A 25,468-nucleotide genomic window follows, 5' to 3' on the forward strand; every position below is an offset into this window, starting at 1 on the left:
AGCACCAGCAGCTCCTTGGGAGAAAGGTGCAGCAGTCTGCTTCTGTAAAGATTTACATCCTTGGAAATCCTCTCAAGTCACTATGAATTAGAATTGACTCAACAGCAGTGGGTTTTTTTTCCTTTTTTGTATATGTGTGTGTGTATATATATATATATAAATCTATGTATGTATGTTTATGTCTGTCATTGTTGTTAGGTGCCATTGAGTTAGGTTGAACTCATAGCAGCCCTATAGGACGGAGTAGAAGCGCCCCATAGGTTTTCCAAGGAGGGGCTGGTGGATGTGAACCGCCCACCTTTTCGTTAGCAGCGCAATGCTTACCCAGGGCCCCACCAGGGCTCTGTATATAAGCATATGCGCATGCTTGGCTTCCCCCACATGTCTGTCAGTTTGACGTACTGTAGGGGTTCTTACACCAAACTTTTGACACCTCCTTTAACAATACTTTAAATCATTTCAAGCCCAAAATGTGTCATTTCTCCTTTTCCGTAACCAGCCCTGGATTTGCTCATTCATTCTTAGCATGCTTGAGATCACTCTGATTCCCATTTCCTCCCTGGCTACCTTCCATCCCCGTTTGTCTTTAAGGCGCATTGTTCCTCATATGAGGAAAGAGAAGCTGGTTCCTCTGCCAAGGAAACCCCCGACCTCTGGAAAAGCTCTCAGAGTCTCCCAAGTGTGTGCAAATAAATTAATTCACTTTAATAGTATAGAAAAAGGTCTGGGAGGCTTGTTTTTACACCAGCCCTGAGAGGCCTGAGAGGCACTTAATTTCAGGTCGCTGAATTGAGCATTGGATCTTGCTAAGTGGTGAAGCGCAGCTCAACCTCGGGGCTTTTCTGAACAAATAACTCTTCTACAGAAACTACAGGTAATTGGAAGGAATGGATTTCGCCCGATTGCCTCTTTGGCCCTGAAAGCAGCAGAAGCCCCCGAGGAGGCGTCTGGGCGCCCTGCTCCTTGCCCCGAAAGGCACCCAGAACATAATGGGAGTGACAGGCTACACTGATCCATTATGGACACACTGCCAGGGCGCAGCCCCACAAGGCCTTCGCAGAGACAGACACTGTGTTTCTGAACGCACTTTTTTAATTCGCAGTTAGTTTGTGCATCAAGGCAAGGAGGAGACAACCGTGAGTGTGCACGTCTGATATCTGTTCCTTTCCCCAACTCGCAGCGAGTAAGGCTTGTCCTTGCTGAGAGGGGTGGAGGGGTGGCTGGAGGTGTTCCAGACCTGCATGCCTAGGCCATCCCCCAGGCAAGGGTTCAAAGGGGAGAGGACGACCTACGTGGGGGGGTGGTTACCGAAGTCTTGGCACTGGTCATACTGGTGGCTGCGGTCCGTCCCCCTGCACCTCTGTGGCTCTGCGGGGGGTACCTGGAGGGTAAGGCGGAGAAGCCCGGTGAACCACGCGGCGCTGGTGCTAATCAGAGGCCGTATGTATTCCGGCGTTGCGGGGCAGCCGGCCAGCTGTCAGGTTTGCTTCCTCGCCATACCTAGTGTGCAGTGCAGAGGGGTCGCCAGAGCATGGCTGGCGCTGCAGGGATTGGTTCCAGGGCAAACTGGAGCCATGGCGGTGCCGCCGGAAGCACCTGGGAACCTGGGGCAGGGAAATAGGGGGTCTCTGCGACTAAGCGATAGGGCACGCGGGTCTAGGCGGGCGTCGAGGCGGGGCCTACCTCACTGGATTCACCTCAGTGGTGCTGGAGCAGTCTGTCGTCCGCGGGCCCTCTGAGACGGCTCCCAGGGCCTTCCCAGATCCACCTGCCCACCGGGTTGTCGCAGGGCAGGTCCACGCCCGAGATGTCGCCCAGATGGGCCAGCAGCAGCTGCGAGAGCCTTCGATGAGCGTGTTGGTTCCAGTGCACGCCATCTGCCTGCCTGTGCTGCCGGAGTGCCGGAAGTGGAAATTCAAGTCCAGCACGTTGAAGCGGAGCCTGCTGGCCTCAGCGGCGCTGTAGAAATTGGCCTCCACCACATCATCCCGCAGGCACGAGGTCGGGGGCATGCCCTCAGGCGGGAGGAAACCCCCCGAGACCGTCTCAGCCACTGGCATGGCAGTGTTCCACACCACGAGAGAGGACTCGGGCAGGACCTAGCGAAGGCACCAGAACAGGGTCTCCAGGTTCCTCCTGTAGCTCCACATGGAATCCTGGCCATACCTGGACAGGTCCCAGAGGCAGGAGTTCATGATGACCACGTCTGGGCCGTGCTCGCCCCTCAGCAGCTCCAGCAGGACTTTCTCCACGTACCGGGAGTAGGCGCGTGTGAGGAAGTAGAAGCGCACAAGGTGGTGTGTGGAGCAGAACTCGCGGACTTCGCGGTAGTGGGTCCCGTTGTGCATACGGCCCCACCCGCCGCCGTGCAGCAGCCTGTCCTGCTAGAAGCTCATCTCGCCCTTGGCCTTCAGGGGACTGCTTGAGAGCAGGCAGTCCTTCTGCAGCAGGAGCACCAGGTCCTTGTACACGGCCCTCTGCACCGAGTCCCCCATGACGACCACGAACTTGTTGTGCCGCAGCTGCCGGACTTCGGACGCCCTCACGTGGACCATGGTGGCTGGGTGAAGGTGGCCTAGCTCCTGCCTTCCCTCAGGGCGGGTCCCGAAAGAGCTCTGGACCGAGGGCTGAGGGGCTGCTGCCAGAGACGGAGAGAAGGCAGGCAGGCTGGCTGGCTGGCGGTTGTGGGGCGGCCGGGCGGGCAGACGGGGGCTGTTTAATGCCGCTGGACTGGCCTGGGCCTGGACGGGGAGGAGAAAGGGGGCAGCGTCCGGGGCCCTGAAAGCGTTCTGCCAATCCTTAGGCCCACGGTGTGACCTCTGAACCCATGGCCCTGCCCCTGTGCCTGGCTTGGCTCCCCTTGGTGGAGGGCAGTGGTGCTGACACTGATGCTGTTGGTCTGGATGGTTGTAGGCTGTTTCCGCCTCAGCCACCACCTGTGCTCCAGGCACTGGGACAAAATCTGTCCACTGGAAGAACCAGGCCACTTCCAGGGCCGTGGCCCAGTCGGTGGTGGATCCACACCCAGGATTTCCAGGCAGTGTAGGCGAGAATACTCAGGAAAACATACTCATCTTAGTTCCACGGTGCTTTCGTCTTTGTTTTCGTTTTGTCTCTCTCTTCCCAATCCCATTGTGAGTACCCCAGCCCTCCTGAGAAATGACAAGAACACATCCCATGACCTGATCACTGTCTTTGTCCCAGGGTAAAGTCTGGAGACCCCTTCTAACACAGTGTTCCAACCGGGGTGTGGGAATCCATACCCACAAGGTACTGGCCATGATGGTATCCCCAAGCAGTCCACCCTTCACACTTCCATCTGCACACCCAGTGCTCCTGAGCTGAGGCCTGGCCACCACACAGCTCCTCTGCATTTATCCAGCATTGCCCTTTGGAGAATCGAAGCAAAGGAACCCTACGGTATGTAACGTAGGTGGACGTTTTACCCTTCCTGGGCACCACCTTCTGGGCAGTCATTCTGCTTCTCTGGGGATCCCCCCGGGGTGTCCAGTGTAGAACTCCTGCCGTCCACCACCTTTTTGCACTAACAAACGGCCTCTGGTGTGGTTCAAGCAGGGTAAGCTTAGTATGCAACTTCTGGCTCTTACAAATTAGGCTCCTATTATACTTTTGTAGGTGGACTTGTGCAAAAAGAGAGCTCCAGCTCTCAGTAAAAGCCCTGAGCTGCACTTGTCTGCTGGTGTGGTGGTAGAACGATCGTTGCTTTGGGAAATGCTCAGACCCTTTTCCACAGTGGCTCCACCAGCCATTAGATCTGTTAATTTTAACATGCTCACTCCTTAAATTATGACACTATCTTCTGGGTGCCCCAAACCATTAAACATATGACTGCTAACAGAACGATTGACAGTTTGAGTCCACATAGAGGCCCCTCAAGTGAAAGTTCTGGCTATCTACTTCCCAAAGGGCATAAACTTAGAAAACAAAAAAACCTGTGGAGTACATTACTACTCTGCAATATCTGGGGTTGCTATGAGCCAGATGTACTGGTCAGTACTTGCTCCATGTACAATGGTCAGTACTTGCTCCACGTACAATGACTTCCTCTCCATTGAATATAAATGTTGACGTCCTGGCTGAAAGCACCATTCCTAATTCTTACTAAGATGTAGCATGATTTCCTTATCCCTTACATACAACTGTTTGTTTTTACATACTGGTGCTGGATTCCTGGCTGAAATCCAAGGCCTAATTCTCAACAGGATATTGACATCAACTTTGATAAAAGAACCCTTCCCTTCCCTCTCTTTAATATAGATGCCAGTATGGGGCATGGTTCTGTAACAACCATGCCCCATTACTTCATAGGGTGTTGATTTAGTCTCTTGGCTCTGTGAATCATGAACTTCTCTATTAGCAGATTCTGGCTGTAACACTCACGTCATATTCCTTATTAAAAAAATATGTGCATGGAACAAGCTCTGTGAACCCTGGCCTCTTGTCTGCTTGAATAGGATGCTAGCTTTCCAACCGTGCTGCCTTTGACTATTTCATTACCAGAATATGGGTCAAGCTCCTGGCTCTGTGAAACCTGATCTTTTTTGTTATTCTTTTTCCTTTGGATATGGTTGCTAACTTCCTTTTTGTAACAACCATGACATAATCTTTACTATTATGTCAATATCTTAGTAAAAAAAAAAACAAAACTAAAGACATAGATATTGTTTTAAGGTTATGGATATTCCCTTTCTAGCTTTGTTTAAATGACCCTTTTCTCACTAGTACATACGTTAAAGCTCTTCTTTATGAATCCTGCCTTCATGTTTCTCTGGGTATAGATGCTAATTTCCAGGCCTCACAAGCCATGTATCTTTTTTTAAGTAGGTTATTAAGGCAAATTTCCTTTCATATGGACTCTGACCATCTTTAATCATGAATATGAATACTACCTATCTGGCTGTACTTACTGTGGCCCCCTTTTCCCTTGGCTATGTTTTATGGATGCATTTTTCTGGCTCAATGAACCCTGACCTTCAGTCTCCCAACATAGGAGTTTCTTGACTCTAACAACCACGGCCTGTTTAATATTCAGATCCAGTTTCAGATTTTTACTCGGATTTGCATTCTTTAAACTCTGTCTTTACGTTTCATAGGATATGGATTCTAGCTCCCTGGCCATGAGAACCATGGGCCATTTTCACTAAAATATGGATGTAGGCTGTTAGCTTTATGAACCCTAATCTGTTTTTGTCCATGAACGTGGTTGCTACTTACCTGCTTGTAGGAAACATAACACAATTCTTAGCACAATTTGAGTCAGACCAGGGCTTTATGAACCCTGATCTTCTCTTAAGTAGTATGTGAATGTAGCTTCCTGGCTTTAAGAAGCATAATGTATCTCTTATTAAAATATGATTTTGGGCTCATGATTCTTTGAACCCTAACCTCCTTTCTCCTTGTATATGGAGGTTGTAGCATTGTGCCCCTCACTTTATGTTAGGATTTGGATGAATTCCAGGTTTTATTAATTCTGACCTCTTATTTCTTTGGCTATAAGTGCTAACTTTATGGCTGTAATGACCTTGACTTCAATATTATTACTATATTCTAGGTAAATATTTAGTCTTAGAGCTTGTTTTAACCCATCGTGTTTTTCTTTGGGTATGCATGCTAACCTCTTGACTGTAATAAATATGCCGTATTTACTGCTGCCCATTACTATTGCCATCAAGTGGTTTCTGATGCACAGCAACTCTATAGGAAGGAGTAGAACTGCCACATGGTTTTCAAAGGAGCGTTTGGTGGATTTGAACTGCTGACCTTTTGGTTAGCAGCTGTAACTCTTAAACGCTGTGCCACCAGGGTTCCTATTGGGATGTGGATTTAGTTTCCAAGTATACATATCTTGAGTTCTTCTTCAGTTGGATATAGATGCTAATTTCCTGGCTGCAATAACCATGACCTGTTTCTTGCTATGATATTAATGCAGGCTCCTGCTGGTATGAACTTTGGCCTCTTATTTTCCCTTAGATAAGTTTTCTAGCTGTCTGATTGTAATACTCTTTGAAGATTACATAACAGGATATGTATCCACACTACCATCTTTGTTGTTGTTGTTTGGTGCTGTTTAGTCCATTCTGACTCATAGTGACTCTGTGTACAGCAGAATGAGACACTGCCTGTCCCTGCGCCATCCTCAAAATGGCTGCTATGTTTTTTTTAATAATTTTTATTGAGCTTTACGTGAACGTTTACAAATCAAGTCAGTCTGTCACATATAAGCTTATATACACCTTACTCCATACACCCACTTGCTCTCCGCCTAATGAGTCAGCCCTCCCAGTCTCTCCTTTCTGACAATTTTGCCAGTTTCTAACCCTCTCTACCCTCCTATCTCCCCTGCAGACAGGAGATGCCAACACAGTCTCAAGTGTCCATCTGATACAAGTAGCTCACTCTTAGCCACCATCTCTCTCCAACCCATTGTCCAGTCCCTTCCGTGTCTGATAAGTTGTCTTCGGGAATGGTTCCTATTCTGGGCCAACAGAAGGTTTGGGGACCATGACAGCTGGGATGCCTCTAGTCTTAATCAGACCATTAAGTCTGGTCTTTTTATGAGAATTTGGGGTCTGCATCCCACTGATCTCCTGCTCCCTCAGGGGTTCTCTGTTGTGCTCCCTGTCAGGGCAGTCATCGGTTGTGGCCGGGCACCATCTAGTTCATCTGGTCTCAGGATGATGTAAGTCTCTGGTTCATGTGGCCCTTTCTGTCTCTTGGGCTCATGGTTATCTTGTGACCTTGGTGTTCTTCATTCTCGTTTGATTCTGATGGGTTGAGACCAATTGATGCATCTTAGATGGCCACTTGTTAGCACTTAAGACCCCAGACGCCACATTTCAAAGTGGGATGCTGAATGTTTTCATAATAGAATTATTTTGCCAATTGTCTTAGAAGTCCCCTTAAGCCATAGTCCCCAGACCCCCGCCATGCTCCACTGATGTTTGAAGCTATCAGTTTATCTCAGAAACTTCTTTGTTTTGGGTCCAGTCCAGTTGAGCTGACCTTCCGTGTATTGAGTATTGTCCTTCCCTTCACCTAAAGTAGTTCTTATCTGCTAACTAATCAGTAAATAACCCTCTCCCACCCTCCCTCCCTCCTCACCTTGTAACCACAAGAGTATGTGTTCTTCTCAGTTTATACTATTTCTCAAGATCTTATAATAGTGGTCTTATACAATATTTGTCCTTTTGCCTCTGACTAATTTCGCTCAGCATAATGCCTTCCAGGTTCCCCCACGTTATGAAATGTTTCACAGATTCGTCATGGTTCTTTATTAATGTGTAGTATTCCATTGTGTGAATATACCACAATTTATTTAACCATTCATCCGTTAATGGGACACCTTGGTTGCTTCCAGCTTTTTGCTATTGTAAACAGAGCTGCAATAAACATGGGTGTGCATATATCTGTTTGTGTGAAGGCTCTTAGTTCTCTAGGGTATATTTCGAGGAGCGGGATTTCTGGGTTGTATGGTAGTTCTATTTCTAACTGTTTAAGAAAACGTTAGATAGATTTCCAAAGTGGTTGTACCATTTTACATTCCCACCAGCAGTGTATAAGAGTTCCAATCTCTCTGCAGCCTCTCCAACATTTATTATTTTGTGTTTTTTGGATTAATGCCAGCCTTGTTGGAGTGAGATAGAATCGCATCATAGTTTGAATTTGCATTTCTCTAATGGCTAATGAGCGAGAGCATTTTCTCATGTATCGGTTAGCTGCCTGCATATCTTCTTTAGTGAAGTGTGTGTTCATATCCTTTGCCCACTTCTTGATTGGGTTGTTTGTGTTTTTGTGGTTGAGTTTTAACAGAATCATACAGATTTTAGAGATCAGGCACTGGTCAGAGATGTCGTAGCTGAAAATTCTTTCCCAATCTGTAGGTGGTCTTTTTAATCTTTTGGTGAACTCTTCAGATGAGCATAGGTGTTTGATTTTTAGGAGCTCCCAGTTATCTGGTTTCTCTTCGTCATTTTTGGTAATGTTTTGTATTCTGTTTATGCCTTGTATTAGGGCTCCTAAAGTTGTCCCTATTTTTTCTTCCATGATCTTTATTGTTTTAGTCTTTAGTTTAGGTCTTTGATCCACTTGGAGTTAGTTTTTGTGCATGGTGTGAGGTATGGGTCCTGTTTCATTTTTTTGCAAATGGATATCCAGTTATGCCAGCACGATTTGTTAAAAAGACTATCTTTTCCCCAATTAACTGACACTGGCCCTTTGTCAAATATCAGCTGCTCATATGTGGATGGATTTATACCTGGGTTCTCAGTTCTGTTTCATTGGTTTATGTGCCTGTTGTTGTACAAATACCAGGCTGTTTTGACTACTGTGGCTGTATAATAGGTTCTAAAATCAGGTAGAATGAGGCCTCCCACTTTCTTCTTCTTTTTCAGTAATGCTTTGCTTGTCTGAGGCTTCTTTCCCTTCCATATGAAGTTGGTGATTTGTTTCTCCATCACATTAAAAAATGTCATTGGAATTTGGATTGGAAGTGCATTGTATGTATAGATGGGTTTTGGTAAAATAGACATTTTTACTATGTTAACTATCCATGAGCAAGGTATGTTTTTCCACTTAACTAGGTCCATTTCAGTTTCTTGTAGTAGTACTTGTAGTTTTCTTTATATAGGTCTTTTACATCTTTGGTAAGGTTTATTCCTAAGTATTTTATCTTCTTCGGGGCTACTGTGAATGGTATTGATTTGGTGATTTCCTCTTCGATGTTCTTTTTGTTGATGTAGAGGAATCCAAGTGATTTTTGTATGTTTATCTTATAACCTGAGACTCTCCCAAACTCTTCTACGAGTTTCAGTAGTTTTCTGGAGGATTCCTTAGGGTTTTCTGTGTATAAAATCATGTCATCTGCAAATAGTGATAACTTTACTTCCTCCTTGCCAATCCGGATACCCTTTATTTCTTTGTCTAGCCTAATTGCCCTGGCTAGGACTTCCAGCACGATGTTGAATAAGAGTGGTGATAAAGGGCATCCTTGTCTGGTTCCCGTTCTCAAGGGAAATGCTTTCAGGCTCTCTCCATTTAGAGTGATGTTGGCTGTTGGCTTTGTATAAAAAGATGCCCTTTATTATGTTGAGGAATTTTCCTTCAATTCCTATTTTGCTGAGAGTTTTTATCATAAAAGGGTGTTGGACTTTGTCAAATGCTTTTTCTGCATCAATTGATAAGACCATGTGGTTTTTGTCTTTTGTTTTATTTATGTGGTGGATTACATTAATGGCTTTTCGAATATTAAACCAGCCTTGCATACCTGGTATAAATCCCACTTGGTCGTGGTGGATTATTTTTTTGATATGTTGTTGAATTCTATTCGCTAGAATTTTGCTGAGGATTTTTGCATCTATGTTCATGAGGGATATAGGTCTGTAATTTTCTTTTTTTGTGATGTCTTTACCTGGCTTTGGAATCAGGGATATAGTGGCTTCATAGAATGAGCTAGGCAATATTCCATCATTTTCTATGCTTTGAAATACCTTTAGTAGTAGTGGTGTTAACTCTTCTCTGAAAGTTTGGTAGAACTCTGCAGTGAAGCCATCCGGGCCAGGGTTTTTTTTTTGTTGGGAGTTTTTTGATTACTGTTTCAATCTCATTTTTGGTATGGGTCTATTTAGTTGTTCTTCTGATTGTGTTAGTTTAGGTAGGTAGTTTTTTCTAAGAATTCATCCATTTCTTCTGGGTTTGCAAACTTGTTAGAGTGTACTTTTTCGCAATAATCTGACATGATTCTTTTAATTTCAGTTGGGTCTGTTGTGATGTGACCCATCTCGTTTCTTATTTGGGTTATTTGTTTCCTTTCCTGTATTTCTTTAGTCAGTCTGGCCAATGATTTATCAATTTTGTTAATTTTTTCAAAGAACCAGTTTTGGCTTTGTTAATTCTTTCAATTGTTTTTCTGTTCTCTAATTCATTTAGTTCAGCTCTAATTTTTATTATTTGTTTTCTTCTGGTGCCCGATGGATTCTTTTGTTGCTCACTTTCTATTTGTTCAAATTGTAGGGACAGTTCTCTGATTTTGGCTCTTTCTTCTTTTAGTATGTGTGCATTTATCATTACAAATTGACCTCTGAGCACTGGTTTTGCTGTGTCCCAGAGGTTTTGATAGGAAGTATTTTCATTCTCGTTGCATTCTATGAATTTCTTTATTCCCTCCTTAATGTCTTCTATAACCCAGTCTTTTTTGAGCAGGTTATTGTTCAGTTTCCAAGTATTTGATTTCTTTTCCATAATTTTTGCGTTATTGATTTCCACTTTTATGGCCTTGTGGTCTGAGAAGATGCTTTGTAATATTTGAATGTTTTGGATTCTGCAAATGTTTGTTTTAAAACCTAATATGTGGTCTATTCTAGAGAATGTTCCATGTGCACTAGAAAAAAAAGTATACTTTGCAGCAGTTGGGTGGAGTGTTCTGTATAAGTCAATGAGGTCAAGTTGGTTGATTGTTGTAATTAGGTCTTCCGTGTCTCTATTGAGCTTCTAACTGGATGTCCTGTCCTTCTCCAAAAGTGGTGTGTCAAAGTCTCCTGGTATAATTGTGGAGGTGTCTATCTCACTTTTCAGTTCTGAAAAAGTTTGTTTTATGTATCTTGCAGCCCTGTCATTGGGTGTATAAATATTTAATATGGTTATATCTTCCTGGGCAATTTTTCCTTTTATCATTATGTAGTGTCCTTCTTTATCCTTTGTGGTGGATTTAACGTTAAAGTCTATTTTGTCAGAAATTAATATCGCTACTCCTGCTCTTTTTTGCTTATTGTTTGCTTGATATATTTTTTCCATCCTTTGAGTTTTAGTTTGTTTGTGTCTCTAAGTCTAAAGTGTGTCTCTTGTAGGCAGCATATAGACGGATCGTGTTTCTTTATCCAGTCCGTGACTCTCTGTCTCTTTATTGATGCCTTTAGTCCATTTACATTCAGCGTAATTATAGATAAGCATGTGTTTAGTGCTGTCATTTTGATGCCTTTTTATGTGTGTTGTTGACAATTTCATTTTTCCACTTACTTTTTTGTGCTGAGACATTTTTCTTTGTAAATTTTGTGTTCCTCTTTTTCATAGTATCTGACTTTATGTTTGCTGAGTCGTTATGTTTTTCTTGGTTTTTATTTTGAGTTGTGGAGTTGTTATACCTCTTTGTGGTTACCTTACTATTTACCCCTATTTTTCTAAGTAAAAACCTAACTTGTATTGTCCTATATCGCCTTGTATCCCTCACCATATGGCAGTTCTATGCCACCTGTATTTAGTCCCTCTTTTAGATTATTATGATCTTTTACATATTGACTTCAATGATTCCCTGTTTTGAGTGTTTTTTTCTTTTTAAAATTAATCTTAATTTGTTTTTGTGATTTCCCTATTTGGGTTGATATCAGGATGCTCTGTTCTGTGACCTTGTGTTGTGCTGGTGTCTGATATTATTGTTTTTCTTATCAAACAATTTCCCCCTTTAGTATTTCTTGTAGCTTTGGTTTGGTTTTTACAAATTCTCTAAGCTTGTGTTTATCTGTAAATGTCTTAATTTCACCTTCATATTTCAGAGAGAGTTTTGCTGGATATATGATCCTTGGCTGACAGTTTTTCCCCTTCAGTGCTCTGTATATGTCATCCGATTGCCTTCTTGCCTGCATGGTTTCTGCTGAGTAGTCTGAACTTATTCTTATTGATTCTCCCTTGTAGGAGACCTTTATTTTATCCCTGGCTGATTTTAATATTTTCTCTTTATTTTTCGTTTTGGCAAGTTTGATGATAATATGTCTTGGTGATTTTCTTTTTGGATCAGTCTTAAATGGGGTTCGATGAGCATCTTGGATAGATATCCTTTCGTCTTTCATGATGTCAGGGAAGATTTCTGCCAACAGATCTTCAACTATTCTCTCTGTGTTTTCTGATATCCCTCCCCGTTCTGGGACTCCAATCACATGCAAGTTATTCTTCTTGATAGAGTCCCACACGATTCTTAGGATTTCTTCATTTTTTTTAATTCTTTTATCTGATTTTTTCCAGCTATATTGGTGTCAATTCCCTGGTCCTTCAGAGCTCCCACTCTGCATTCTAATTGCTCGAGTGTGCTCCTCTGACTTCGTATTGCGTTGTCTAATTCTGTAATTTTATTGTTAATCTTTTGGATTTCTGAATGCTGTATCTCTATGGATTCTTGCAGCTTATTAACTTTTCCACTATGTTCTTGAATAATCTTTTTGAGACCTTGAACTGCTTTATCAGTGTGTTCCTTGGCTTTTTCTGTAAATTGCCTTATTTCATTTCTGAGGTCATCCCTGATGTCTTGAAGAATTCTGTAAATTAGTTTTTTTTTTATTCTGTATCTGGCAATTCCAGGATTGTATCTTCATTTGGAAAAGATTTTGATTCTTTACTTTGGGGAGTTGTAGAAGCAATCATGGTCTGCTTCTATATGTGTTTTGATATCGCCTGCTGTCTCTGAGCCATCACTAAGATGTTGTAGTGATTTAATCTATATTTGGTCACTGAGTCTTGTTTTGTTTTCTTTCAATGTACGTAGATGGGCTACTAGATTGCGCTGTCTTGAATGTTGTAGCCCTTGACTCACTTATGTCCTATTACTAGCTGGTTTGGGCTGTTACCAGATATGTGAACCTAAGAGTCCATTCACTATTCTTCAGTAGAATCTGATTTTGGGGCATCAAGTGTGTGGAGCAGACTGTTACATTTCCACCTAGAGAAGAACTGGTGATAGTTTTGTACACCAGATTCTAGTAGCAGCAGGGGTTCATACTCCAGGGGGGGCAGGATGCTGACAGGCTTCCCCCAAGTGCCAGTCAGGTAGGTATGTCTCTATTCCTAAAGCACTTCGGTGGGTGGGCTCTGCGGCTGTACCTTAGATGGCTGCTATGTTTGAATCCATTGTTTGCAGACACTGTGCTAATCCATCTGGTCGAGGGTCTTCTTCTTTCTTGCTGGCCCTCTACCAAGCATGATGTTCTTCCCCCCGATAACATGTCCAAAGTGTATGAGATGAAATTTTTCCATCCTTGCTTCCAAGGAACACTCTGCACTTCTCCCAAGACAGATTTGTTCATTCTTCTGGCAGTTCATAGTATATTCAGTATCCTTCTCCAACACCATAACTCAAGGGCATCAGTTCTTCTTCAGACTTCCTTATTCATTGTCCAGCTTTTGAATGCCTATGAGGTGATGGAAAATACCGTGGCTTGGGTCAGGTGCACCTTAGTCGAAAAAGTAACACCTTTGCTATTCAACACTTTAAAGAGGTCTTTATGCAGAAGATTTGCCCAGTTCAGTACATCATTTTATTTACTGACTGCTGGCACTGATGGTGTATCCAGGTAAAATGAAATCCTTGACAACTTCCACCTTTTCTCTGTTTATCATGATGTTGCTTGTTGGCCCGATTGTAAGGATTTTTCTTTTCACTATGTTGGAGTGTAATTCATACTGAAGGCTGTAGTCTTTGATCTTTACCAGTAAGTGCTTCAAATCCACTTTGCCTTCAGTAAGCAAGGCAGTATCATCTGCCTCTCTCAAATTATTAATGAGTCTTCTTGCAATCCTGATGGCACACTTTTCTTCAGATAGTCCAGCTTCTCACATTATTTGATCAGCATATAAATTGAGTATGTACGGTGAAAGGATACAACCCTGATGCATACCTTTCCTGATTTTAAAGCACACACTATTCCCTTGTTCTGCCTGAGGAACTGATTTATGGTGTATGTACAGATTCCACGTTAGCAAAATTAAATGTTCTAAAATCCCCGTACTTCACAACGTTATCCACAATTGTTATGAAAGGAAGGCCCCCAACAAGATAGACTGACACAGTGGCTCCAGTAATGGGCTTAAGCATAACACAAATTGTAAGGATGGCACAGGTCCAGGCAGTGTTTTGTTCTGTTTTATATAGGGTCACTATGAGTTGGAACTGACTAGATGGCACCTAACAACAATGACAACTACTTTACCAAATATGATTTCCTTCTTCAAGGACTGGTCCCTCCATAACATATCCTAAGTACATGAGGTGAAGTCTCACCATCCTTGCCTCTAAGGAGCATTCTGGCTGTGTTTTACTTCTCCCAAGCAGATTTATTCCTTTTTCTAGGGGTCCACAGTATATTCAATATTTTTTGCCAACACTGCAATTCAAATGCAACAGTTCAGTCTTCTTTATTCTTTGTCCAGCTTTCGCATGTACATGAGGGACTGAAAAAACCATGGCTTGGGTCATGAGCACTTTAGACCTGAAAGTGACGTATTTGCTTGTTTACACTTTAAAGAGGTCTTTTGCAACAGATTTGCCCAGTGCAACAGTTCTTTTGATTTCTTGACAGCTGCTTCCATGGGTATTGACTGTGGATCCAAGTAAAATGAAATCCTTGACAAATTCAATCTTTTCTTGTTTTATCATGACATTGCTTACTGGTCTGCTTGTGAGGGTTTTGTTTTCTTTAAATTGAGGTGTAATCCATATTGAAGGCTGTAGTCTTTGATATTATGAGTGTTTCAGGTGCTCTTCACTTTCAGCTAGCATAGTTGTGTCATCTGCATATCGCTAGTAGTTAATGAGTCTTCATCGAATCCTGATGCCCTTTTCTTCTTCATAGAGTCCAGCTTCATGGATTTTTTATTCAGCATGTGGATTTAATAAGTATGGTGAAAGGATACAACCCTAAGGCACCTTCCTGATTTAAAACTATGCAGTATCCCCTTATTCTATTGAAATGACTGTATGTTGGTCTATGTAGTTTCCTCCTCAAAACAGTTAAGTGTTGTGGAATATCCATTCTTCGTAATGTTATTCATAATTTGTTATGATCCATACAGTTGAATGCCTTTGCACAGTCAGTAAAACCGAGGTAGATATGTTTTAGGTATTCTCTGCTTTCAGCCAGGATCCATCTGACATCAGCAATGATATCCCTCATTCCATGTCCTCTTCTGTCTGCAGCTTGAATTTCTGGCAGTTCCTTGTTGATGTATTACTGCATTTGGTTTCAAAAGATCTTCAGCAAAATTTTACTTGTGTGTGATAGTAATGGTATTATTTGATAATTTCTGCATTCTGTTGGATCACCTTGCTCTGGATTGGGCACAAATATCAATTTCTTCCTGTTGGTTGGCCAGATTACTATCTTCCAAATTCTTGGCATAAATGAGTGAGTGCTTCCAGCTCTGGGTCCATTTCTTGGAACATCTCACTTGATATTCTGTCTATTCCTGGAGCCTTGTTTTTTTCTTTCTTTCTTTGTTTACCAATACCTTCAGTGAAGCTTGGACTTCTTCCTTCAGCACCTTCGGTGCTTGATTACATAGTCCTTCCTGAAAGGGCTGAGCGTCAACAGATTCTTTTTGGTACAATGACTCTCTGTACTCCTTCCATCTTCTTTTGATGCATTGTGTCATTTGATATTTTCCCCATAGAATCTTTCAAAATTGCAACTTGTTGCTAGGCAAATTTAGTCAATACTGACTCATAGATAGAACAAAACACTTCTCAATTCTGTGCCATCCTCACAATTGTTGCTATGCTTTTGCCCATTGTTGCAGCTACTGAGTCAATCCATTTCATTGAGGGTCTTCCTCTATAACCAAGCATGATGGCCTTCTCCAGGGACTGATTCCTCCTGAAAATATGTCCAAAGTATGTGAGATGTAGACTTGCCATCCTTGTTTCTAAGGAGTATTCTGGTTGTACTTCTTCCAAGACAGATTTATTCATTCTTTTGACATCATGGTATAGTCGATTATCTTCTACAACAGCCAAATGCAAAGGCATCGATTCTTCTTCTGTCTTCCTTATTCATCGTCCAGCTTTCACTGCATATGAGGTGATTGGAAACACCATGGCTTGTGTCACATGCACCTTAGTCCTCAAGGTAAAAATTTTTATTTTCACCACTTAAGAGAGGTTTTTTTCAGTAGATTTGTCTAATGCAATGTGTCTTTTGATTTCTTGACTGCTGCTTCCATGGCTGTTGATTGTGAATCCAAGTAAAATGAAATGCTTGACAACTTCAGACTTTTCTCGATTCATCATGATGTTGCTTATTCGTACAGTTGTGAGGATATTTTTGTTTTTATTGAGGTGTAATCCATACTAAAGGATGTGGTCTCTGATCTTAATAAGTGCTTCAAGTCCTATTCACGTTCAACAAACAAGGTTGTGTCATCTACATAACACATGTTGTTAATATTTTTTTCCTCCAATCCTGATGTCCCCTCCTTCTTCATATAATCCAGCTTCTCAAATATTTGCTCAGTATACATATTGCAACTTAAGACTTGAATTTTCTCTTCCGTTCTTTCAGCTTGAGAAATGGTGAGTATGTTCTTTCCTTTTGGCTTTTGTACTCAAGGTCTTTGCACCCCCACGTCTGTCAGTTTGTCATAATGTGGGGGCGTGCGTGTTGCTGTGATGCTGGAAGCTATGCCATTGGTGTTCAGATACCAGCAGTGTCACCCATGGAGGACAGGTTTCGGCTGAGCTTCCAAACTAAGACAGACTAGGAAGAAGGACCCTGCATTCTATTTCTGAAAAACATTAGCCAGTGAAAACCTTTCGAATAGCAGCAGAACATTGTCTGATATAGTGCTGGAAGATGAGCTCCCCAGGTTGGAAGGCACTCAAAAGATGACTGGGGAAGAGCTGCCTCCTCAAAGTAGAGTCCACCTTAATGACATGGATGGAGTAAAGCTTTCGAGACCTTTATTTGCTGATGTGGCACAACTCAAAATGAGAAGAAACAGCTGCAAAAATCCAGTAATAATTGGAACTTGGAACGTATGAAATATGAATCGAGGAAAACTGGAAATCATCAAAAATGAAATGGATCACATAAACATCGATATCCTAGGCATTAGTGAGCTGAAATGGGCTGGTATTGGCCATTTTGAACCGGACAACCATATAGCCTACTATTCTGGGAATGACAACTCGAAGAGGAATGGTGTTGAATTCATGGTCAAAAAGAACATTTCAAGATCTATCCTGAAATACAACGCTGTCAGTGGTAGGATAATATGCATACAGCTACAAGGAAGACGAGTTAATATGACTGTTATCCAAATTTATGCACCAATCACTAGGGCCAAAGATGAATAAATAAAGGATTTTTATCGGCTACAGCAGTCCAACATTGATTGAACATGCAATCAAGATGCATTGGTAATTACTGGCAACTAGAAATTTTTTTAGAATGTAAAAGTTGGAAACAAAAAAGAAGGACCAGTAATTGGAAAATATGGCCTTGGTGATAGAAACAATGCCAGAGATCGAATGATAGAATTTTACAAGAACAATGACCTCTTCATTGCAAATACCTTCTTTCACCAACATTAATGGTATCTATACACATGGACCTCACCAGATGGAACACACAGAAATCAAATTGACTACATCTGTGGAAAGAGACAATGGAAAAGCTCAATATCATCCATCAGAACAAGGCCAGGGGCCAACCGTGGGACAGACCATCAATTGCTCATATGCAAGTTCAAGCCAAAAATGAAGAAAATCAGAACAAGTGCATTGGAGCCAAAATATGAACTTGAGTGTGTCCCACCTAAATTTGGAGATCATCTGAAGAATAGAGTTGATGCATTGAACACTAGTGACTGAAGACCAGACGAGTTGTGGAATGACATCAAGGACATCATACATGAAGAAAGAAAGAGGTCATTGAAAAGACAGGAGAGAAAGAAAAGACCAAGATGGATGTCAGCGGAGACTATGAAACTTGCTCTTGAGCATTGAGCAGCTAAAGCAAAAGAAAGAATTTGTGGAGTAAAAGAACTGAACAGAAGATTTCAAAGGGGATCTCTAGAAGACAAAGTAAACGCACATTATAATGACATGTGCAAAGAGCTGGAGATGGAAAACCAAAAGGGAAGAACACACTCGGCATTTCTCAAGCCAAAAGAGCTGAAGAAAAATTCAAGCCTCGAGTTGCAATGGTGAAGGATTCCATGGGGAAAATATTAAATGACACGGGAGGCATCAAAAGAAGATGGGAGGAATACACTGAGTTATGATACCAAAAAGAATTAGTCGAAGTTCAACTATTCCAAGAGGTGGCATATGATCAGGAACCGATGGTACTGAAGGAAGAAGCCCAAACTTCTCTGAAGGCATTTGTGAAAAACAAGGCACCAGGAATTGATGGAATATCCATTGCAATGTTTCAACAAACAGATGCATCGCTGGAGATGCTCACTCATCTATGCCAAGAAATATGGAAGACAGCTTCCTGGCCAACTGACTGGAAGAGATTCATATTTATGCCTAGTCCCAAGAAAGATGATCCAATTGAATGTGGAAATTAGAGAACAATATCATTAATATCACATGGAAGCAAAATTTTGCTGAAGATCATTCAAAAATGGCTGCAGCAGTATATCGACAGGGAATTGCCAGAAATTCAGTCCGGTTTCAGAAAAGGATGTGGAACCAGGGATATCCTTGCTGATGTCAGATGGATCATGGCTGAAGGGAGAGAATACCAGAAGGGCGTTTACCTGTGTTTTATTGACTATGCAAAGGCATTTGACTGTGTGGATCATAACAAGCTATGGATAACAGTGCGAAGAATGGGAATTCCAGAACACTTAATTGTGCTCATGAGGGACCTTTACATAGATGAAGAGGTGGTTGTTCAGACAGATCAAGGAAATACTGATTGGTTTAAAGTCAGGAAAGTCGTGCGTTGGGGTTGTGTATTTTCACCATAAGTATTTAATCTGTATACTGAGCAAATAATACAAGAAGCTGGACTATACGAAGCAAAACTGGGCATCAGGATTGGAGGAAAACTTATTAAGAACCTGTGTTATGCAGATGACAGGACCTTGCTTGCTGAAAGTGAAGAGGACTTCAACCACTTACTAATGAATATCAAAGACCACAACATTCAGTATGGATTGCATCTCAACATAAAGAAAACAAAAATCCTCACAACTGGACCATTGAGCAACATCGTGATAAACAGAGAGAAGCTTGAAGTTGTGAAGGATTTCATTTTACTTGGATCCACAATCAACATCCATGGAAGCAGCAGTCAAGAAATCAAAAGATGCATTGCAGTAGGTAAATCTGCTGCAAAGGACCTCTTCAAAGTGTTGATAAGCAAAGATGTCACCCTGAAGACTAAGGTGCGCCTGACCTAAGCCATGGTATTTTCAATCGCGTCATATGCATGTGAAAGCTGGACAATGAATAAGGAAGACTGAAAAAGAATTGATGCCTTTGAATTGAGGTATTGGTGAAGAATATTGAATATGCCATGGACTGGCAAATAACAAACAGGTCTGTCTTAGAAGAGGTACAGCCAGAATGCTCCTTAGAGGCAAGGATGGCAAAACTGCATCTTACATAGTTTGGACATGTTGCCAGGACGGAAGAGTCCCTGGAGAAGGACATCATGCTCAGCAGATTACAGGGTCAGCGGAAAAGAGGAAGGCCCTCAAGGAGTTGGACTGACACAGTGACTGCAACAGTGAGCTCAAGCATAACAAGGATTGTAAGGATGGCTCACGACTGGGCAGTGTTTCGTTCTGTTGTGCACAGGGTCACTATGAGTTGGAGCTAACTTGACAGCACCTAACAACAGGTCTTTGCACATTTCATTATAATACTTTACTTTGTCTTTTCTAGCTGTCGTTTAAATCCTCTTTTCAGCTCTTTACTTTATCAATTCTTCCTTTTACTTTATTTACTCCACATTCAACAGCAAGTATCAGATCCTTTTTTGACATCTATTTTGGTCTTTTACTTTCATTACTTTTTAGTGGATTCTTAACTTTCTTCATGCCCTTGATGTCATCCCACTGTCTGTGTGGCCTTTGGTCATTAGTGTTTAATGAGTCAAATATATTCTCAGATGACCTCTAAGTTCAGGTGGGATATACCCAGGTTCATACTTTGGCCGTTGTTGACTTGTTCTGATTCTCTTCAGCTTCAGCTTGAGCTTGCTTATGAGCAATGGATGGTGTTTCCGGGAGTCATCCCTGTGTTTCTTATGACTGAATTGAGCTTTTCCATAGTCTCTTTCCACAGACTTAGTCATTTTGATTCCTGTGTATTTATTCTGGTGAGATTGACAGGTATACATGATGTTTATTTTGTTGAAAAAAGGTACTTGTAATGAAGAAGTCACTGGTCGTGAAAAGCTCTGTCAGGCCATGCGGTCCCTGGCATTGTTTATATCACCAAGGCCGTATTTTCCAACTACTGTGTCTACTTCTTTGTTTCCAACATCTGCATTCCAATCACCAGTAATTATTAATGCATCTTGATTGCATGTTTGTTCAATTTCAGACTGCAGAAGGTGGTACGAACTGTCAATTTCTTTATCTTTTGTCTTAGTGGTTGGTGTTTCAATTTGAAAAATAGTCATATTAACTTGTCTTCCTTGTAGGTTTGTGGATATTTGCCTATCATTGACAGCGTTGTGCTTGAGGTTAGAGCTTCAAATATTCTTTTTGATGATGAATGCACTGCCATACCTCTTTAATTTGTCGTTCTCAGCAGAGTAGATCATATGATAGTCAATTCAAAATAGCCTTTACCAGTCCATTTAAGCTCTCTATTTTTTTTTTTTAATGCCTAGGATATCAATGTTAATGTGTTCCATTTCATTTTTTATAAGTTCCAATTTTCCTAGAGTCATTCATTGTACACTGATTATTAATGTACATTCTTATTATTAATGGATGTTTGCGGGGATTTCTTCTCATTTTGAGTTGTGTCACATGAATAAATGAAGGCCCCCAAAGCTTGTCTTCATCCATGTCAGTAAGGCTGACTCTACTTTGAGGAGGAAGCTCTTCCCCAGTCCTATTTTGAGTGTCTTCCAACCTGAGGGGCTCGTTTTCCAGCACTATATCAGACAATGTTCCTTTGCCCTTAATATAGTTTTCACTGGCTAATGTTGAGAAGTAGGCTACCAGGTCCTTTATCCTAGTTTGTCTTAGTCAGGAAGCTCAGGTGAAACCTGTCCACCATGGGTGACTCTGCTGGTATTTGAAATACTGGTGGCAGAGCTTCTAGCATTACAGCAACATGGATGACAATACAGTATGAGAAAATAACACACGTGTGGGAATCATTTACAATGTTGTTATTAGGTGCCCTCGAGTTGCTTCTGACTCAGAGGGACCCTATGCCCAATAGCACTAAACACTGCCCAGCCTTACACCACCCTCACAATCATTTTTATACTTGAGCCCATTGCTGCAGCCACTGAGTCAGTCCATCCTGCTGAGGGTCTTCCTATTTTTCACTGGCTCTCTACTTTACCAAGCACAATGGCCTTGTCAAGGGGCTGATCCCTCCTGATAACATATCCAACGTATGTGAGACGTAGTCTCACCATCCTCGCTTCTAAGGAGCATTGTGGTTGTACTTCTTCCAAGACAGGTTTGTTTGTTCTTTTGGCAGTCCATGGTAATTTCAATATTATTCATCAGCACCACAATTCAAAATTGTCAATTCTTCTTTGGTCTTCCTTATTCATCATCCAGCTTTCTCATGCATATGAGGTGAATGAAAACACCATGGCTTAGGTCAGGTGCGCTTTGGTCTTTGTGGTAACATCTTTGCTTTTCAACACATTAAATTGGTATTTTGCAGTAGATTTGCTCAATGCATCCACCATTTGATTGCCGCTTCCATGGGTGTTGATTATGGATCCAAGTAAAATGAAATCCTTGAAAATTTCAATCTTTTCTCCATTTATCATGATGTTGGTTATTGGTCCAGTTGGAAGGATTTTTTCTTTGTGTTGAGGTAAAACCCATACTGAATCTATGATCTTTGACCTTCACCAATAAGTGTTTTGAGTCCTGTTCACTTTCAGCAAAATCGTATCATCTGCATCTCACAGGTTATTAGTGAATCTTCTTCCAATCCTGATGCACTATTCTTTTTCATGTCGTTCAGCTTTTCGGCTTCTTTGTTCAGCGTACACATTGAATGAATATAGTGGAAAAACACAATCCTGACACACACTTTTTCTGACTTTATACCACACAGTATCCCCTTGTTCTTTAGAATGACTGTGTCTTGATCTGTGTACAGGTTCCTCATGAGCACAATAAAGTGTTCTGAAGTTCGCAATGTTATCCATAATTTTTTATGATCTACACAGTTGAATGTCTTTGCATAGTTAATAAAACACAGGTAAATATCTTTCTGGTATTCTGTGCTTTGAGCCAGAATCCATCTGACATCAGCAATGATATCCTGGTTCCACACCCACTTCTGATCCTGGCTTGAATTTCTGGCAGTTCCCTGTCGAAATCCTGCTGCAGCCTGTTTTGAATGATTTTTAGCAAAATTATACTTGCATGTGAAATTAATGATGTTCTTCTATAATTTCAGAATTCAGTTGGATCATATTTCTTGGGAATAGGCATAAATATGGATTACTCCTAGTCAGTCGGCCAGGTAGCTGTCTTCTAAATTTCTTGGCATAGAGGGGTGAACACTTCCAGTGCTGCATCCATTTGTTGAAACATATCAACTGGTATTCTGTCAATTCCTGGAACTTTCTTTTCTGCCAATGCTTTCAATGCAGCTTGGATACCTTTCTTCAGAACCATCACATGCTAATCATATGATACTTCTCAAAATGGTTGAATATCAACTAATTCTATTTGGTATTGTGACTCCGTGTATTCCTACCATCCTCTTTTAATGCTTCCTTCATAGTTCAGTATTGTCCCCACAGAATGCTTCACTATTGCAACTCGAGGCCTAAATTTTTTCTCCAATTCGTTCAGCTTGAGAAATGTCAGGTGTGTTTTTCCCTTTTGATGTTCTACCTCCAGGTCTTTGAACATATTGTTATATACTTTACTTTGTCTTCCTGAGCAGCCCTTTGAAATCTTCTGTTCAGTTATTTTGCTTCGTCATTTCTTCCTGTTGATTTAGCTACTCCGTGTTCAACAGCAAGTTTCAGAGTCTCTTCTGACATCATTTTGGTCTTTTCCTTCTTTCCTGTCTTTTTAATGACATCTTGTTTCTTCATGTACATCTTTGATGTCATTCTACAGTTCCTCTGTCTTCAGTCATTATCATTCAACGTGTCAGATCTATTCTTGAGATTGTCTGTAAATTTAAGTGGAAGATGCTGAAGGTCATACTTTATCTCAGGTGGACTTGTTCTAATTTTCTTCAGCAGTTACTTGAACTTGTGTATGTTCACTTGAAGGTCTGTTACAAGTTGGCCTCTGGAGTTATTCTGACTGATGATACTGAGCTTTTCCACTGTCTCTTTCCACGGATGCAGTCAATTTGATTACTGTGTGTTCCACCTGGTAAGGTCACCATTTATGTTGTTGAGGAAAGGTATTTGCGATGAAGAACTCATTGGTCTTACCAAATTCTGTCATGCAATCTCCGGCTTTGTTTCTATCACCAACGCCATATTTTCCAACTACCTATCCTTTTCTTGGTCTCCAACTTCCACATTCCAATCACCAGTAATTATCAAATCATCCTGATTGCATGTCTGATCAATTTCAGACTGCAGAATATGGTAGAATTCTTCAGTTTCTTCATCTTTGGCCTTACTGGTTTGTGCATAAATTTGCATAACAGCCATATGACCTGACTTGCCTTGTAGGTGTATGGATATTGTCCTATAACTGACACCATTGTCCTTCAGGATAGTTCTTGAAATGTCCTTTTTGATGATAAATGCAACACCATTCCTCTTCAATGTGTTGTTCCCAGCATAGTTGACCATATGATTTTCCCATTCAAAATCACCACTACCAGACCATTTCAGCTCACTAATGCTAGGATAGCAATGTTTACACTTTTCATTTCATTTTTGACAATTTCCAATTTTCCTAGAATCATACTTCATACATTCCACATTCCAATCATTAATGGATTTTTGCAGCTGTTTCTTCTTATTTTGAGTCGCGGCACATCAGCCAATGAAGGCCTTGAAAGCTTGACTCCATCCACATCCATAAGGTTCACTCAACTTTAAGGAGGCAACTCTCTCCCAGTTGTATTTTGAGTGCCTTGCAACCTGAGGATCTCACCTTCCAGCACTAAAGAAGACAATATTAATCTGCTATTCATAACTTGTGTGTGTGTGCGCATTAAAAGAAAGTTTACAAAACAAGTCAATCTCTCATATAAAAATTAATGTACAGCTTGCTATGTACTCCTAGTTGTTCTCCCCCTAATGAGACAGCACACTCCTCCAGTCTGTATTCCCTGTGTCCATTTAGCCAGCTACTGTCCCCCATTGCCTTCTCATATCCTCTCCCGACAAGAACTGCCCACATACTCTTATGTGTCTACTTGAGCCAAAAAGCTCACTCTTCACCGGTATCATTTTTCTGTCTTATAGTCTGAAGAATTGGCTTTGGGAATGGCCCTGTCTTGGGCTAATAGAAGGTCTGGGGTCCATGGCCTCTGGGGTCCTTCTAGTTTCAGTCAGACCATTAAGTCTGGTCTTTTTACAAGAATTTGAGGTCTGCATCCCACTGTTTTCCTGCTCCATCAGGGATTCTCTGTTGTGTTCCTTGTCAGGGCCATTATCGGTGGTAGCGAGGCACCATCCAGTTCTTCCTGTATCAGGCTGATGGTGCCTTGGATTTTCGTGGCACTTCCTGTCTCTTGGGCTCTTAATTACCCTGTGTCTTTGGTGTTCTTCATTCTCTTTTCCTCCAGGTGGGTTGAGACCAATTGATGATGCATCTTAGGTTGCGGCTTGTTAGCGTTTAAGACCCCAGGCCCCACTCACCAAAGTGGGATGCAGAATGTTTTCTTAATACATTTTGCTATGCCAATTGACCTAGATGTCTCCTGAAATCATGGTTCTCAGACCCCTACTCCTGCTACTCTGGCCTTTGAAGCATTTGGTTGTATTCAAGAAATCTGTTTGCTTTTGGATAAGTCCAGTTTTGCTGACCTCTCCTGTATTGTGTGTTGTCTTTCTTTTCACCTAAAATACTCCTTGTCTACTATCTAATTAGTGAATCCCTTTTCCCTTCCCTCCCCACCCTCTAACCATCAAAGAGTAAATTCCTCTGTGTTTCAATTATGTCCTGAGTTGTTATAACAGTGGTATCCTGCAATATTTGTCTTTTTGCAACTGACTAATTTCACTCAGCATAATGCCTTCCAGATTTCTCCATGTTATGAAATGTTTCATGGATTCATCATTGTTTTATCATTGTGTAATATTCCCCTGCATGAATATACCATAACTTAATTATCCATTCATCCGTTGATAGGTGCCTTGGATGCTTCCATGTTTTTGCTACTGTATATAGTGCTGCAGTGAACACGGGTGTGCATATAACTGTTTGTGTGAAGGCTCTCATTTCTTTAGGATAGATCCTGAGAAGTGCAATTGCTGGATCATATGGTAGATCTGTTTCTAGCTTTTTAAGGAAGTGCCAAATCAACTTCCAAGGTGGC

General features: G+C 41.6%; 1 pseudogene; it reads right to left on the reverse strand.

Moving 5' to 3' along the window:
* Nucleotides 1-1,642: 1,642 nt before the first annotated feature.
* Nucleotides 1,643-24,563, reverse strand: LOC135229917 (PC-esterase domain-containing protein 1B-like; annotated as a pseudogene).
* Between the last annotated feature and the right edge of the window lie 905 nt (nucleotides 24,564-25,468).

The sequence above is a fragment of the Loxodonta africana genome, unplaced genomic scaffold, assembly GCF_030014295.1.
Source record: "Loxodonta africana isolate mLoxAfr1 unplaced genomic scaffold, mLoxAfr1.hap2 scaffold_62, whole genome shotgun sequence".
In the NCBI taxonomy this organism is placed as follows: domain Eukaryota; kingdom Metazoa; phylum Chordata; class Mammalia; order Proboscidea; family Elephantidae; genus Loxodonta; species Loxodonta africana.